The 18,116-nt window shown below is 37.6% G+C and overlaps 1 protein-coding gene across 4 annotated transcripts in view; it reads right to left on the bottom strand.

Moving 5' to 3' along the window:
* Positions 1-18,116, bottom strand: part of rnf44 (ring finger protein 44) — a 137,335-nt gene that overhangs the window by 64,333 nt on the left and 54,886 nt on the right. Inside the window, exon 1 of one of the 4 annotated variants that reach the window (XM_052014567.1) lies at positions 6,814-7,067. The exons of the other annotated variants lie outside the window; for them this stretch is intronic. The gene's annotated coding sequence lies outside the window, so the exon portion shown is untranslated. Of the gene's footprint in view, positions 1-6,813; positions 7,068-18,116 lie in introns of those variants that run through there. 4 annotated transcript variants of the gene reach the window in all.

The raw sequence follows: 18,116 nt of genomic DNA, 5'->3' as shown, positions 1-18,116 counted from the left end.
GTAGAAAGTAATCACGTGTGCAGAAAAAAATTTGAGCCTTCATGGTCCGATTCATTATTACAGAGAACAATAGATGAGATGTTGGGTTTCTAGTTTTAATTCCACAGGTAAAGCTAATTTCACGTTGAGAAGCAAGTAACAATTAAGCTGCAAGGACCAAGCTTGCAAATAGAAGAAATACTGTATAAAAGCAATTTAAATTTTCCCTTGTGTACTTTTTGATAGTAAGTGAAGTGAACCATATTGTTAAAACTGTACATGCAGCTGTCACTCAGACAAAGGGAACACATGTTCATAGTAGTGTGGGAGGAACAGCTGTTCAAGGGACTTGGGGGTGGAGATCAGCAACTGAATAAAAGATTCAAAATCATTCAGTTGGTGGCATTAAGAATGCCATGAACCCAAAGTTTTCAGCCATTCTGGGCTGATGTCTACCACAAAAGGAGATATTATTTTGGCCTTTATACTAGTGATCTGCGTATACTTACACTTTAATTTGCATTAAGTATTTTATAAAAAGGTCTTTACAGCTTTTAATTGAGCTATAATTCTCAGTAGGTGAGCCACGGGATTGTTAAGTTTGCATAGGGCAGATATTCTGATCATTATTTTTGGGAAAATTTAATTATCTTGTCAGAGTAAGTGATTTCTTACCATTGCCTTGCAGCCACTGCCCCCACCCACAGTTGGATTTGAGGATTTTTTTAAAAACATCACAGGTACATTCTTTGTCCAGAATGCAAGTACTGCCCTTGTGGTTTAAAATAGGTTAGTAATGATTGCCAGGTATGGGCAGTACACAGAGCTTTGAGAGATTAGCACAGCTGTTCAGAAAAAAATACAGTGCCAGATACAATTTGTTTTTCAAATCATGTTGATCAATTTAACCAAACATATTGAAGGGCAAAAATTAATTACATTGTATTTCACTGTGTGCAAGAATAAACTATATTTTCCCCACTAACTACCAATGCTTTATTTACAATATTTTGTCAACACATTAATTTTTAACCTTACATGATACCTAGTTAAAGAGAAAATATCACGCCAGGCAAATGTTCCAAAATAAAATTGCATACATGCAACTGACGTTGAAGTTTCGCATCCAAGCAAAAATGTCTTAGCTAAATTTAAGTATTATTATTATATCTATTTACATGTGGTAGATGGGGAGAAAGAAAGAAAGGGAATTGATTTTTATCTTGCTTATCAAGATAAATGTCATCCTCTTGTTCTAAACAACAGAATATTTACTTTGGTCACCTCACGTTAAAATTTAGCACTGGAATTAGGATGCAGCAAATGCTAATTCAGAATTAAATATCACTCTATGCTAGTTAACCATAACAGAGTTTATTCCAGAGGAAGTTATGACTAAATTATACAATGTGCTACACCTTTATTACTGCATCCAGTTCAAGTGATTAAGGAAAAAGACATTCAAATACTGGAGGCAGAATAAAGCTGAGCTACAAGGCTGATTGCTAGCACTGCGGACCTAAGACAAAAAAAGAGAATTGAGCTCTATATCATAGACAAGAAAGATATGGTTTTATAAAGGATAGTTTGGAACGTTAGTTCAAATTAAACCATGGAAATAGGACAGAAACAGATGCTCAAATTAGTAAGATTGTATTTAGGCTGACCAAAATGCTTTTCACGTAGAGATACCAGAATAAATTTCTGAGACAACACATGGAATTGTTTAAGAAATTATTTAAATGCAGCAAAAAGAGATTATAAGACAGTTCTGATAGGAAAATTCTCTCACTTATGCCTAACTCCACATCTGACAAGCAGTTACTGCTTTTTTCTATTTCTCATGAGCCACACTAACAGCTTCCCAAGACATCTCCAAATTTGTTTTTTTATTATGGACATTTCTGTATTGTGGACCAGGAACAAGATGATGGTCGGTTGAAAAAGTTCTGAGTGATCAGATGGACGAAGTTTGAAGGCCAAATTGTGTCCTAATCTAGTGCATCTTGGTCACCACACCTAATTACATTCAAAATACCTGATACCATATATTTTGTCAGGTTACTCAATCACAAAGGCAACTTAGGGTTGAGATAAAATGTAACCACTATATTATTTAAGCACTGTAAATATGAAACCATGACTGATCAAACTAATGTCAAGAAGTTTTGCACGGATCATTATATGAATTATACCCGCAAAAAAAAAACTTGTGAAATGACACATGTAAATGTTAATACAAGTAAATTAGTTTATTAATGATGACCATCAGTTAAGTTCAGCTGATTTTACCATGTTCCTTAGATTGATCACATGCTACACCGTCTCCAGAAACAAACTGGCTGAAACTGAACTGTTGATATGTTTTTGCTTTATTATCTGCCAGCCTAGCCACTATTTAATGAAAATTAATAGTCTTGCAACCAACAAACATTAATTCTAAATTTAAAGAGGAAAATCCTCAAAACAGAAACCTTCATGATATCAAATATGCAAAAAATACAGCAGGAAAATATGCTTTTAAATGGAATGCTACATAAACATTACTCTGCTAAATGTCCCAAAACTCTTCATGTTAAATGAAGTTCTAATTCTAAAACAAACTGTAGTAATTGTTTTCATGTTAATAACAGGCTGACATTATTTTGCACAGCAACATCCCACAATAAAATTAATAACTAGCTCATCTGTTTGCGGTGTTCTTGTTTGAGAGAGGAATATTGACTCTGGCTCCATAAAACCACCTTTATTTGTTTCCATGATTCCACATGATTCATTTTAATGTCTCATTCAAAGCGCAGGACCGTAACTGTCTTTGTAAATTTGTCAAAAGAAAAAGAAAAAAAAATTCTACTCAAGCAAAGAAAAACATTATATTTTAGAGGTAAATATTGTGCTACTTGTGAATACACAAGAAACAAAAAGTATCTCACAAGTAACTCCTATTACCACTCTGTGAAACAACTGTGTAAATCATAGTCAATGTGGGGATGATTTTTGATACATGGCCATAGGCTCATTTCACCAAGCCCCACTTTTCCAAGTAAATCTTTCATAATGGTTCAGTACAAAATACTGTTGGGAAGGGCGGGTGATTACTAATATATGAAGCCAGTGGCACATGATCCCAGTGTATAATGGCACCATTATCACACGTACTGTATGACTGCAATGGCTTAAGGACACATAGCTTCAAGTTTAAGTGCTATGATGAGACTTCGACTTATTTAAACCAGAAGATACAAAAAAACACCTCTGTTCTCAAATAGTTACCATTCATTTGTAGAATTGATGATATGGAAGTGTAGTCCAGTCCAGAGGCTAATAGTCAGTGAAACAACTTATTTTTATATAATACTTTTTGTGACCTCAGTGCACCGTAAAGTGCCGTAGAGCTAATAGAATTTGACAAAAACCACTATTCAACCATCAATGCCCCACAAACAGCAGTGAGTTAATGCCTAGATGTATTAGACTTTGATTGGAGGATAAATATTGGCCAAAATACCTGGGGAACTCTTCTGTTGTCCTTTAAATAACGCCATGAGATTTTGTTTACATTTATCTGAGAAAGCAGGTGTTTAACTTACAATGCATACAAAAGGTGGTACTTCAATCCTGTACTTTTAGTCTAGATTACAGGTTCAGATCTCAGGAGTGGATTTGAACCAACAATTTCTGGAGTCATACACATGAGTATCAATCACTTAGGCAAGATTCCAGAGAGTTGGAATCACAAACACAAATCTGCATCCAGTACAGTGAGAGGCTCAGTTACTGTCCCTCCATTCCAAGTAATGCATCAATATGAAAACTTGACAAAGGGACTAATGATATAAAATTGCTTCCCTCCTGATTGTTTGCTTCTCTCTCAAACACCGCACAGACACTTCTCTAAATGGTAGGGAACTTAAAAATAAGTTTCCATAATATTTGTAAACAATTCTGCAAACACCTTTTCCATTAAATCAAAACATCACAGCCTGTTACAATCTAATCAACATCTATCTACAAACAAGTTCTCCCAGTGTTTTGCCCAATTTTTATCCTTCAACAATATCTAATTAAGAAGCTACGATCATCTCAATGCTGTTTGTTATGTAGCTATTAGAAAAGTGACTTTGCTTCAACATCATTTCATTGGCTGTGCAGCATTTCAGATGTTTTTTTTCTTAAAAAAAGGCAAGAAATATTACTCAGTGCCAAGTTCTTTTGCTTAGCATGAACTTCCAGATTAAGCATGCCCAAAGATGCATCAAGCATTAAAAAAAATCATAAATTGCTGGAAAAACTCAGGTCAGGCAGCATCTGTGGAAAGAGAAACAGTCGATGTTTTTGGGCCTGCAACCCTTCATAAAAACTGGGAAAAAAGGAAATGCCTGACCTGCTGAGTTTTTCCAGCATTTTCTGCTTTTGTTTCAAATTTCCAGAATCTGCAATTTTTTTTTTTGATTTTCACTACAAAAAAAATTACCCAAAAGACTTTCCTTCTTACTGCCACTAACATTCCATGTTTAAGTCAAGCCTTTTTAAAAAAAAATTCTATTCCATGCCTAAGCTGGCTAGCTATCTTTTACTAATGTCTGCCATAAAAGCTCCTCTGGTTGCGAGAAAGAACGCATTGAAAGCCAAGGGTGGTTCATTTTACACTTAGTAGACTTCAGTATCGTGGCTGAGATGCAACCCGTAACTTTAAATTTAAGATGCTTGACCTTTCATCAGAACTTTATACTGGTGTTGAACTAAACTAAAATAAAATGAGAACAAATTTTTCTTTGTTAGGTAGCTATGGTGTACAATTTTAAACCAACTTGTAAGAGGAGCACAAATTAATTAATTACCTGGATCATTTTAAATGTACTGGAATTAGATAATTCTACATTATTTGCTTTGGTATTGTGAAAGAGAAGTCGTATCCATTACACTGTTGTACTGTTCTACCAACTGGAAAACAAAATGGTTTTGCTAAATTAGAATTTCTGCTCCTAATTATTTGGGTTTAAGTACATAGTATTTGCAAGTAGCACTGCTCACCACTATTACCAATGGAGACACAAGAGACTACAGATGCTGTAATATGGATGAACAAACAGTCTGCAGGCAGAACTCAGCAGGTCGAGCAGCATCTATGGGGGGCAGGGGGTGGGGCAAAGGATTTGTCAACACTTTTGGGTCGAGACCCCTGCACGAGGACTTTATCAATGGATTGTTTTAGTTATACTGTGTTCAATGTCCCATGTACCAGCATAAATATAATGAGGATCAGAAATTCCAACTCTGCCAAACATTTGCTTTCATTTTTGGTCATCAGGATCATTGGCAAATGGTATATCTTATGATGTGCGTTTAACTATAGCACATTGTAGAGCAAAATGTTATGCTCTGTCAACTGACCACTAGTTGGGAACATCAGCAAACATAAATCCATCCAGAAATGAACTACATGGAAAAACATCTCCTACCATCTCAGTTGGAGGAAGCTTCTCTCAAGGAGTCAGGCTTTTACCAGTGAAAACACGAGAAAATAATTGCACTCATGAATACAAGGTACTCACGTCCAGATGGGAAATATTTGTCATAAGATTGTGAACAGTGATTCACAAGACAAAACACACTTTAAATTCAGATACCAGTTATAATACATCAACTGAGGGCTCACCTTAACCCCATCACAAATGCAAAGATATACTAGGATGTGCCAAGTAAACTGGCAGACGGACAAGGGGAGCATTTGGCTGACACTGGGACTGTGCGTGAAGGCCCTATGCCGCGATCTAATGCCCGGAATAAAAGGTTGTATGCACTAAGTTTTCAACCTACATCTCAATTCAATTTGGAAACTTAGAAAGTCGCGAACTTACGGCCGGGGGAAACTTCCCAGTTGCGGCCGTGATATTTTTGTTTTGAAATCCAGAAGTCGAGAGGGTACACAATGTAGCTTTGCCTGCGCCACTTCAAAGGACATGGGTTACTCTGCCCAGCGGCAGAACACGGTCAAGCTGATGCACGGGGGAGGGGGAAATCAGGCACATCTTTTCAACTCGTGCACAGAGCAGATCCTGCAGCAAAAACAAAAAGCTGGGGTTTTCCCCAAGACCGCCTTTTTGCCCCTGGTGGGGTTGCTTTGATACAACCCCGATGACACAATGCAAGGATGTTAAGCGGAGCAGCGATTCGGGGCCGCGCCGCCAGGGCACCACGTGCTCGCAGCCAAACAAAGCAACAATGAATCTGCGGGAAGGGAGCAAAGCCGAGGCGCTCCGAGCCCAGCCAACTGTCTCCCCGGCCACGGGGGGCTGGGTGGGGGCGAGGGTAATAAACGGGACCATTCCAGCTCCTTCAATATCAATCCATTAACCGCCCCCCTCCCACCCTCGAATCCAGAAGCCGAACAATAGGTCAAAATAACAACCACCACCAAATCATAGAAGAGTTCAGTTAAACAGCACCCTCACCACCAACGACAGCCCACTGCCTCTGTCGACCCCCTCCCTCCCCGGTGCCGGGAAAAGGGGGGTTTGTTATTTTACCCCCCCCTCCCCAATCGGGAATCCAGTCCAGGCTTTTTGAAGTCTGGATGACACCCCGTCAACCCACAACCTCCCCCCCCCCCCCCACCCACCCAGCGTCCCACCAGAAAACAAACACAGGCTGGATTCAGTTTCAGTTGGAACGCGCTCTGTCCGTCCAAAGGCACACCGCAGATCAATAAATAAAGAAAACCATCACAATAAACACCCCCACAGTCAGAGAGAGAGAGAGAGACACACACACACACAGAGCGCCGGAGGCGAGCCCAGCTCGACGGGCAGTTTGAAGAAGCCGCGCTGTTACCTGCTGTTACTGATCAGGAAGAGCCGCTCCAGCTGAAACAATGTATCGAGGTCAATGTATCCAACCCCGCGCTCTCCCTCGCTTCTGGATCCTCTCCAGCCCGCAACAACCTTTACCTCACCCCCGCCAGTCCACTTGGCTCGGTGTGGGTATTATTTACGCCGTGGGTTTTATTTTTGCAAGCTCCGCTTTCCCCTCCCGCTGTCGCTACGTGGAAGATTAAACTCCCGACTCCGAACGGGCACAACCTTAAAAAGTTTGATTCACAACATTCGGGGGCGAGCGCGCTCCGGCAGCGCGTTCACGGAGCCCAGCCTCGTGTTTGGAGGAGTCAGTCTCAGAGACATACAGTACGCACCCTGAGCAGGTCAGACATGATCAGTTATTAGCGGGAGGAATGAAGATTCGGCTACCTTATAGTTGAAGTCATTCCCTGCTGTCCCTTGTACCGACAGTCTCAACATGTTTGAGTAAAGTACCTAATGGAGGTCATGATCCTCTTGCTCTGATTTCTTTGCTGCCTCCTAACTTTTCACACAAAAGCTGCATGGTCTTCAAGAAAGTAAAAACTGTTCTTGTTTCAAGAGAAATGTTGTTGTGCTAAAAAGAGATACAAATTCAAAAACAATTTACATTCCCTATTACCTTTGTAAATTAAGTTTGTTGATTTTTTAAACATTCTATAAAGCACCTTAACAATTTTCTAGACAACGATTCTACTATTCCTATTTGTTTACACTTCTTCTGGACTCATCTGTTGAATCTTTAAGCAAATGAAAAGATATTGGACCTGTGAGTGTCTCGAGAATTTCCTTCATTTTTATCATTACATGTCCTATTCCCTTGCGTCACTTTTCGTCGTTTCCTCCACTGCTTTACACAAACGTTCTCTTTTGTTTTTTTCCTCCCTTCCAGCCTTGTCCTACTTCTGTAACTGCTTAACACGTATCCCCAATCTTTTCCAGTTCCAATGAAAAGAGTTCAACCTTGAACATCAGCTAATTCACTCACCCATTTTTCGAACACTTCAAGCGATTTTCATTACAGTTCTCCTTTCATCCAGCTCCCCCGTCATTCGTGAAGTCAAATTCTTGCTGGATACAGATCCATGGACACTAGGTATTCTCCCAAGTGGCTATCATTCACACACTATTGCCAGGAAGTTATTCAAGTAAAGGACAACACAACCATCTCAAGTTTTTCTCACCAGATAATCAACACAAACGTTCCCATCAACAGTCCCCAGCAGCAACTAAGAAAGGGAACCTTAGTCAGTTCTAATTGTGCCATTATCATCAACATCTTAGGATATACAACAGGCTGAGAACCACATTTCAGATTATGTTGATGCAAGACTTAAGTAACCATATACTGAAGCTTGCTGAATCACAAAGGTGTCCAAATTTAACTGCCTGCAGCAATATTCTTTCCCAAAGCACACTCCACTCCTAATCCACATTGGAGAACACATTGTTGCAAATCATAACCGAGATTGTCCAGTCTGTGGACATCAATGTTGATCTCTGATAATGAGGTGCAATACAAAGGACAGGAAAAGTAACTTCTATCCTAGAATTTCAGGAGAGGACAGACCTCCCCTTCTCCAATTCCTCTGAAATCTTCAACAGAGGGAGATCTGGTGGAGGAATTGACTGAACTGAAATTTTAGCTACTGAATTCAGAGTACAATACACAACAGTACCTTACTAGATTACTCTAGTATTTGAAAAAAAGTGATTTACAACACTGCCCAGGAAAGATCAAATTCGGTTAAAAATATTGTTAGACTATTTGTTAAAAGCAGAACTAACCAAATCAGGATTATAAGGAATGCTGTGGGCACTCATCAAAATAAAATCTAGTAGTTTTTCTTATCCAGCATCAGGCGAAGGCTGGGAAGGGAGTTTTATTTTGGCAAAGCCTTGAGATTTATTTGAGGATTTTCAGAAACGATGCAGTTTTAATAGTTAAACAGGAAGCATTTTGGTCTATTTCTTGCATCTGTAGCTTTTGATTAAATTTATGAAAATATCCGATGTTAAGTAAGTACTTAGTGTAGAATATTTGATTATAACAAATTCATATTAAGTCAGCTTTGACCTGTAATTGGGTTTTCAGCTATAAAAAGAATTGGTGTGTAAGATTACATTAAATTGATTGCAGACGCACAGTATTAATTGATACTGCAACTGCACACTTGAATAAAAGTACATATCACAAATACAAATTAACAAATGTGTACATGGACTGAAGTAGAACCTCTTTATATACCTGCACGCTTGTAGACTACCAAAAAAACCTCTATTCCATCTCCTTAGATAAGCCCATCATTAACCAAATATTAACTGGATGTTATTCCGGGTTCCTGCTTCAAATGCTAAACGCAATGCAATACACACCCCCAACGTATGTGCATTCACAGAAATTCAAAGCAATTCTGTACTGCAATATATATGGTGCTCGTCATCACTAGAGGATATGAATATACAATGCATACAGAGCAAATAAGAAATGGGATGAGCATAGTTTAAATAAGAAACAGGATAAATGTCCAATGAATGGTGCACATGCATGGATCTGCCAATTAGTGTCAAAGTTGTAGCATTAGCTGAAAATCAGATATAAAACTAAAAGGAATCCTTCATTTACTGTATACACATGCTCAACAGCCATAAAACATGGACTGTAGAAATATTCAGTTCTATCTTGTAAAAAGAATACCATTGCAGATTCTTTTCCATTAAATGCCCTGGATATTTAAAGCCAGAAAAGAAACTTTATGCATAAAAGGTACAAAAATAATGTGCGAGAAGAATATAGTATAAAGTTTGCAATGATGTCAATAATTTCAAAAACTGTAGCATTATTTTCACAGAATGAAATGACCCTAGTTATGTAGTTCTGTTTATATAATTAAACTTAAACCTTGCATCAAATTATTATTTTGAAGTTATTTCAGCCATTCATTTGTAACCATACCTGTTATGGTTACATAACAGGTAACCATACACCTGTTTATGCAATCTTTGCACTGAATTAATCCAAATGATCAATAAAACGTTATCACAATTACAAAAACACTTTCTAGTCAAATGCATAATCAGCTATTACTTACTTACTTAAAAATTACTTACTGCACTCTCTGAGCCACAGTCCTATTTGGTTGTACTTTTCTCTATTGATAAATAAGGAATTAGCAAATTATTTCAGTGATTTGAAAACCAATTTTGATTTAGATTTACAAAGTAAAATACTTTAATATATTAAATGAAAATTAAAAAATCTTAAATGCTGGATATATGAAATAAAAACAGAAAATGCTGGAAATACTCAGCAAGTCACGCAACATCTACAGAATGAGAAGTGTTAATATTATGGGTCAGAAATCCTGTTTTGTCAAAGGGTCCCTGACCTCAAATGTTAACTCTACTCCTCTTCTGCAGATGCTGCCTGACCTGCTGAGTGTTTCCAGCTTTTCCAGTTTTCATTTTAAATTATGAGGGAGCATTATTTTTTAGATGAGACACTTAAATGGAGGTCCTGTCTGCTCTTGGGTGGTTGCAAAAGATTCATGGCAGTAAAAATTGCTAATCCTTCTTCCTTTATCAACAACACTCAAATATATGAACCAACATTTTTCTGAGTACAGTGTAATGAACTTAAATGAATGTAGATCAGTCACCCACTTTCCTTAAGTTACAATAATGATTAGATTGTAAAATAAATTTAATAGCTGTAAAGCAGTTCAGTACACACCCTTCAGAAAAGAAAATAACTACTTCGTATATAGCTTCTTCACTGCCAAAAACATGCAAATATGCACCACAAAGCATAATTAATAAAAAAAATGTGTGCCACCGGATTGGTCAAAGAGAATTGACTTTCTCCAATTTCAACCTTACAGAGAACTGGTTAAACCACACTTGGTGTAAAGTCCTGGTCACCACACTATAGGAAAGGACGTGGTTGCACTGGAAAGAGTGCAGAGGAGATTCATCAGGACGTTACCTGGATTGAAGGACTAGTTATGGGAAAGGACTGGATAGGCTGGGTTTGTTTTCCTTGGAGCAAAGAAGGCTGAAGGGTGACTAGTTAAGGTACATAAAATTGTAAGAGGCATAGGTGGGGTAGACAGTCAGGATCTTTCTCCCCATGGTCAGGGTATCAAAAACAAGATGCGTATAGGTTTAAAGTGAGAAGAAATTTTAAAAAAGGATTTGAGGAGAAAGGTTTTGATTTTACACAGTGTGGTTGATATCTGGAACTCGCTGCCAGGGGAGGTGGTGGAGTCAGATACAATCACTACATTTGAGAGACATTTAGACAGGCACTTAAATAGGCGAAGCATAGAGGATAAGGACCTCATATGGGCAAATAGGATTTAGTGTAGGTGGGCAAAAGGTTGGCACGTTTGTGGTGGGCCAAAGGGCCTGTTTCTGTGCTAGACAATTCTGTAACTCTTTAAAAAGGGCAAGAAAGGTGGAGAGATTCAGGGGTTAAAGGAAGAAATGGTGCTTAGGGTCTGGGTAGATGAAAGCAGGAATGAAAAGGTGGAGGAACAGAGGAAGGAAGAAAGAAATGCAGAGGAGGACAGATTGAGAAGGAAGGAGAATTTGAATGGTTTCCAGTTATATTTTTAATTGGGAACAAGAGTAGGAATGGAATTAACTGAGGCATGTCATATGGTTTAGATGAGCTTAGATAAAGCACAAGAGGAAACTGGAGAGTAACGTTTCTACTGCTGTTACTACACATCTGGGAATTCTAGACCATGGACAGATTTAAAACAAAAAGACCAACATTTTTATCCTGAAGCTTTATGGGAACCAGGAGCCACTGTGGGGCAGTAAAACCAGGGGTGATGGCTAAGTGGAGCTTTTTACAAAAAAAAGATGCAGGCAAAACCATCAAGGAAAGGATCAGAGTAGTCAAATCTGGAGGTGATAGATGTATTGACAATGATCTCTGTAGTAGTTAGGCCAAGGCAGAAGTGAAAGGTGTTTTTGGGATGGAAATAGGCAGTCTTTCTGATGGAGAAATGTAGGATCATAAAGATTGTAAACATTTGGGGATAATGGAGTGACAGTGAGAAGGCAACCTATTTCTGGCTACAACTGAATAGCTGAGGCCAAGGGCATTCCAACTGAGCTGGACGAAGCAAGCAGGGAGGTGATAGGGAAGGGAGTCTGGTTGTCTGTGTTAAAATTAACATGCAGTAAAGAGAATGAGCAGTTGAAAGTTATTATTTTAAAAGGATGATGTTTGAAAGTGAGAAAATTGTTAGCCATATAAGTGTAAGAGTACCAGATGACAAAGGGACTAATGAGAAAGTGGATGGTCAGTGGCCAAGTAGGAATGGGTTCAAATGGCTGGGAATGGAGTTAAGCGAGACAAATTCTTCAGAAGAAATGTGTTTGGACAGAACCTGAGAAGAAACTGGAGAAAATTAACAGATGCAAGGTTTCAGGGGTAGACATGGGATAGCCTAGATTTGGTGGTCTATGGCGTGGAAGACGTAGAGATAGATGAATGGATTGTCCTGTCTTTCTGATAAATAAATCCCTTACAGTTGTTGGAATTAAGAGCAAAGGCATGCTTGATACCAATTAAGTCTCCAAACTCTAGGTTTTCAAAATGGGTTTCACGGTAAAGTTAGAAGCGGGATATAATTATTTAAAAAAAAGGCTTTACTCCATACTTATAACTGCAAGTGGAGAAGGATAGGAAGGAGATGCAAAAAACAATCAAATTTCTTTGAAGCAGAGAGCAGCAAACTAAAAATTGAGAACCTCTGCTTCAAACAATCCAGTCACTCAAAGCTATCTATGAAATTCACATCATGTCACAGAACTTCAGAAGGCTTTTATGACTTTCTTACAAGAAGCTGTTAAGGTTAAAATTTATTACTGCCCACCCAGTTGATAAATTATTGTCTCTCTTCTGTAGGTTCCCTACTCTGCTATTCACCAGTGGTGTGGTAGGTGCAGGCTATCTACTCATAAACCACTGGTGTATCAAACCAGACATTTCAAGGCATGCAGGACACTGTGGGTCAGATCTACTAGCAGAATTCTCTTCCCTTTGCCAAAGCACTAGACAACATGAAATATGATGGCATGAAAGATCAGAAACCCTTCCCCACTGTGTCAGATTGATTTTAGACAACATTCCAGCAAAACCTAATTTTAGCAGCCTTTTCAGGTAGGAATGTGTAGGTCACCAACAAGATTAATGGATAACAATTTAGTGTCAAAATAACAGCGAATCTAATGGAACTTCTCATTATTTATGTGCGTTACAACAACTTCAGTAAGAGATGTGCTGTTAAAACAAGAAATCCAAAAGTTGTAGAAATATGCCTTTGAGCTGTTAGCTTCACAAAAATGGAATCCCATTATTTGCTGCACTACTGAAATGCAGCGAATAAAATGAAGCTGCTATATTATGCAGTGAAATGGAATCACACTGCACAGGAGGGCATTTGACACAGTGTGTGTGTGATAGTTCTCTGAGGTAATTCCACTTCATCACTCTTTTCTCATACGCCTATCCCATATGCATGTTTGTCTCTTTCCAATATTCTATTTCCCACAACTAATGTAATCTATCTAAAACCTTGTCTATCCTATAATGTAAAATCATTCCATATGCTCTGTTCACAGCACAGACTCCATCACAAATAAAAAAAGTAACTTGGCCCATCATGCTGTGTTGGTTCTATGAAAGAGCCATTCAGGTTTGCAATTCTCTAATCTTTCCCCCATATCTGTATACCACGACTAGCTCCACAATCTTCCACCTCCATCCATTTACCATTTTCATTCTCTTGCAGATACAAACACACCACAGACAGTTAATTCTTGTCTACTGCAGTCTACGTGCTCCATTAATGAAGTGTGATTACTATCACTCAATCTCTGGCACAGAAAAATAATTGCTACAAATGGGGAATCTTATTCCTTCCAGGTCTTACACTTTTGTTGGAGGTTAAGAAGTATATACTATTGTAAAACTATGACTTTTCTCCCCAAATCCTTCCTTCCTTTACTTCACTTCTCAATGTATTTGGCACCTGTCTATTCATTCAGGACTCAGAAAACCCTTTCCTTTGGTGCAATTTCTACATTTTTTTGTAAGGCAAATTGCAAATACGCCATGGCAAGTCTAATTAACTTTGGTAGTAATTAGGTAGTCTGCTCTAGAGAAAAAAAATTGTCCCAATACTTAGTGAAACATTTAAGAAACAATGCATGAACAATTGTGCACTTCAGCATGGGAGTTAGCACCAACATCACAAACACTTCAAATAGAATTACCAATCAAAACTAATATTATAAGTACAGGTGATCCCTGCATTACAGCCGTACAGGTAATGGAAATTTGCCCTTACAGAATAAAATTCACTGTCATGAAATTTGTGCAAAAAAAAGAGTAAATAAAGAAACATGAAATTTGTTTTCTTGTTGAAAACTTGCGTTTCCTGACACATGCACAGACGATGCAGCCTCACGTTACAGAAAATCGCAATGTAGATGTTTTGTAGGAACACAACTGTCCATAACACATGGGTTGCCTGTACTTTATATTATTACTTCTGAGTGGGTTAGAAGAAAAGTATTTTTACAAAATAAATTGTCTTTTCATGGGAGATGCTGTAAACTTGTCCATCGGCATTAATTCTAACAATAGAAATTGCACAACTACTAGAAGTGAAGCAAAAACAAGACAAAGAATATTTGAGCAAATGAGTATCTGGAAGTCAATATCCACCTCACAATCTCCTGAACATGGTCAAACTACACAGCCTCATGCAAAAATATTGCTGGAGCCTTCACCAGCCTAAGACTCCTAATATTTGCTCAAAAATGTACAAAGGTTTCATACACACAATTTTGGGGCCTCATTTCTTTTGTTTCCCCAACCAGCTGCTGATTCTCTGATCAAATCTCACGTGACCTCTTGGGTGACACTGCCTACTGGGCCTCTCTTTCATGTACCGCCTGAACTTTAACAGGGACAGTGGTGATACAAAATCTCTCCAAGCCTAGGCAAATCTAGACTTGGATACTGCTGTCAACAAAAAGGAAATGAAAGAAAAAAAGACATTTACAAAAGAAGATAGTAAAAGACCAATATTTTGTTTACTCCCTTAATAATGGTTTAGAAACACATCCTATTAGCTGGCTAAATAATTAACAAGACTTTTTTTAAACATGCACAGAGATACTGGACTTTTTAAAAAAAAAGAAGTATTTTACAAACATTCAAAAACTTGCATGAGAAGGAAAATGAATAACCCCTAAAAGAGAAGAGTAATTATAAAATTAAATGGTATTCTAAAAGATGTAAAAATTAAAAAGGGGTATCCATATATTTAAAAAAGCAACAACAGTCAGAAATCTTGTTCATAAAACCAATGGCTCTTGTCAACAGAAAACTGATGGTAAATGTTATATGCAGACATTTGGAAAAAATACTATGCTCCTCTGCTCCTTCTGCTTTATACATTAACCAGTCAGGCATCTGCCACAAAATCAAGCCTTTCACAATTAAACAAATATCACGAGAAAAAAGGAGTAGACTTGTATTTGATGGTGGTGGTGGAGGTGAAGGCAGAAGCAGGTGGGGGAAGGTATTCTATAGAATGCAAACCACCAAATCATAGGTTAATAACATAGTCCTTAACACTTGATCATGAAAGGAGAGTGATATCAAAGTTCTGGATCCCACTTTTGTTTCCAGGTTGTTTAGTGCTTAAGTTCTGGGTACTCATCTAAAGCATGTATACAAGTATTTACTTGTTTAGTATATGCGGGAATTTTTTTCCATTTTAGTATTCAGAATATCAATGGGGAAAATACTTAGGCACACAAATAAAAAAAACCATAAATAATATACACCTTAAACTGGACCCAGAGAATTTCGCAATGGATTAGCAAGAGCAAAATCAGAACAAATTTAGGTGGAAGATGGAACATATTCCAATATCAGAAAGATACTCTATGCACCAGCAACAAATAATCCTGGATAGATATCAGTGTGACAAGTTTTAAATTCATAATCTGTTAGATAAGGAATATTGATTTATTCCTTCTGTTGATTTATATCTGAGCCAGATATTTCATGTATGTCACTATTAAAGATTATAATAGCACACAAAAGAAAAGTGCCTTCCTATATTCAAATATTAAATGGATAAAATTTAAAGGGAAAAGTTTTTAATGCTGACAAATGCTCACTTGATAACAAAATCCTGATTTTGTCATCTGGTGTAGAACTATTCAGATATTTCCCTACAAATTTACAGCATGTGGGAACCCAGAAACTACACATCCAATGCCAGTTAAGGTAGTATTTTTAAACCAAAGGTAGTTACAATAAAAGAAATACAACATATTACACCACAATGGTTTTACTTGACTGGTGTGGAAAGGGACATTTTTCAAATAAAGTTCCAAGTGGTAAATAGGTTAAGTAAACATATCCCAATTGTAAAATTAAAGCAGAATGCATTGTGGTGGTTCTGCTGTTTATTGTGCAATCATTAGAACAGGCATTTAAGTCGGATTTAAAAGTCATCCAGAGTGCAGAATACAGTACAGACTTTTAAGTGATCATTCACCAAGCACACCGTAATTTTTAATTCTCTCATTACACTGTCAGAATTGTCATCAGCCAGTTTATCCACGGAATACACAATTGGTCCACAAAAGGCAAGAGATGTACTATGTTTAAAATGGTATTAGTGATTTGATTGCACAATTTGAACATGAAAACACAGAGTACAAACAATTAAGTGGAAGGCTAAATTTATTGTGCACCTTATGCTCAAAAAATTATGGCATTGACAAACATGGCATCAAATTATATGTCTAACTGGTACATATGTTCTACTGCTGTTAGCTGAAGGAGTTGGTATTGACATACAGCTCCTGATACTACAAATAAAGCCTTGGAACTCTAACCATTCAGTTGAATTAATGGAACAGAAGATGACAAAATTATACTCCCTCACACATGCACCAAACTACCAACCTAGATTACAAGCTTAAGTTCTAGACTGGGACTTAGACACTTCTTATTCAGGAGGTGAGAATTTTACCAACCACGTTAAGTTAAGTTTATCAAACTCATTGCTGGAGTTATTCAGTAGTCCATTTCAGGAAAATAAAATCTCCAAGGCCATCTCTCTTTAATTCCTGTTTCACATCAGAGGTTTGCATAGAGATTCTTTGTTTCAAATGATCAGGTAATGCAAATCAGTATTTCCAGTATTGCACAACCAAACTTATATGACTTCCACAAAGGGAGTCTCAGACAAACAATGGACACACATGGTACTGTCAAAATCAATCTTGCCCTATTCCTAGAGGTCAATAGTCCAAACATTACTGCAATAACTGCAGACCCAACAAAGTTTTGCACAAATTAAACTCAAAGGAAACATTTTAAGCTGCTTTAAAATTGGAGTTTTTAACATATATACACACGTGTATTGTCTGTTTTGATCATTGATCAACGTCCCCCCCCTCCCCACCCACCTAATTCTTGCTAAATAGTAGCCTTTCCTCCTGCCCTGCACAGCAACACAGAAGAACTGGATGCATGTTGGATCTCGGAAAACAGAAGATCAGTTCACACTAGAACCACAATGAGGTATCTGGACAGAACAAATGAGAAAGATTGAGGTTTTCCAGAAAATATGGATAATATTTATGAATGAGAATAAGGAATAGAGTTTCTTTTGTAATTTGGACAGTGCATGGCTAATTTTAAAGCTATTTTATTTTAACAGCTCAAAAACAGAACTGAGATGTAATCGACACATGTAATCAACTTCTCACCTGGGAGGAAAGTACTCCCTTGGACACTAATGGTGTATCATTAAACTGTTGGCTAATAATATAGGCAGATTTTTTAATAGATCACAATTATTTTAACTTTTACTTTTAATTAAAGGTTAATATTTACAATATAGTATATTTTTAGTGGAGAAAGTACTCTTGCAGAAGTTGAGCCCGATTGAAGAATACAAACTTGTGTTTGCTACGTAGACAATAAAGGGAAAAGTCCAGACTAAAACTGCCATTGGAAAAACTAGGATCCCGCTTTCTATCCGGGCTGTTAAAAGTTTCTGAAACCGACAGAATCCAAACATCAGCAGTGAAAACCTAAAGGCCTTAGAAAGCCTTTGCAAGGAAATTCTATCGCACACGACAAGCCCGAACTGGCATTTTAACCAGAAAGCAGCTAACGATGCAAAAGAGTTTTAAAATATTATTTTTATGAATACAAATGCAGGC

This window comes from Pristis pectinata, chromosome 4 (assembly GCF_009764475.1).
Source record: "Pristis pectinata isolate sPriPec2 chromosome 4, sPriPec2.1.pri, whole genome shotgun sequence".
NCBI classification, from domain to species: Eukaryota; Metazoa; Chordata; class Chondrichthyes; order Rhinopristiformes; family Pristidae; genus Pristis; species Pristis pectinata.
Note: the sequence above shows the minus strand (reverse complement) of the source record. Positions and strands in the feature narration are given on the sequence as shown.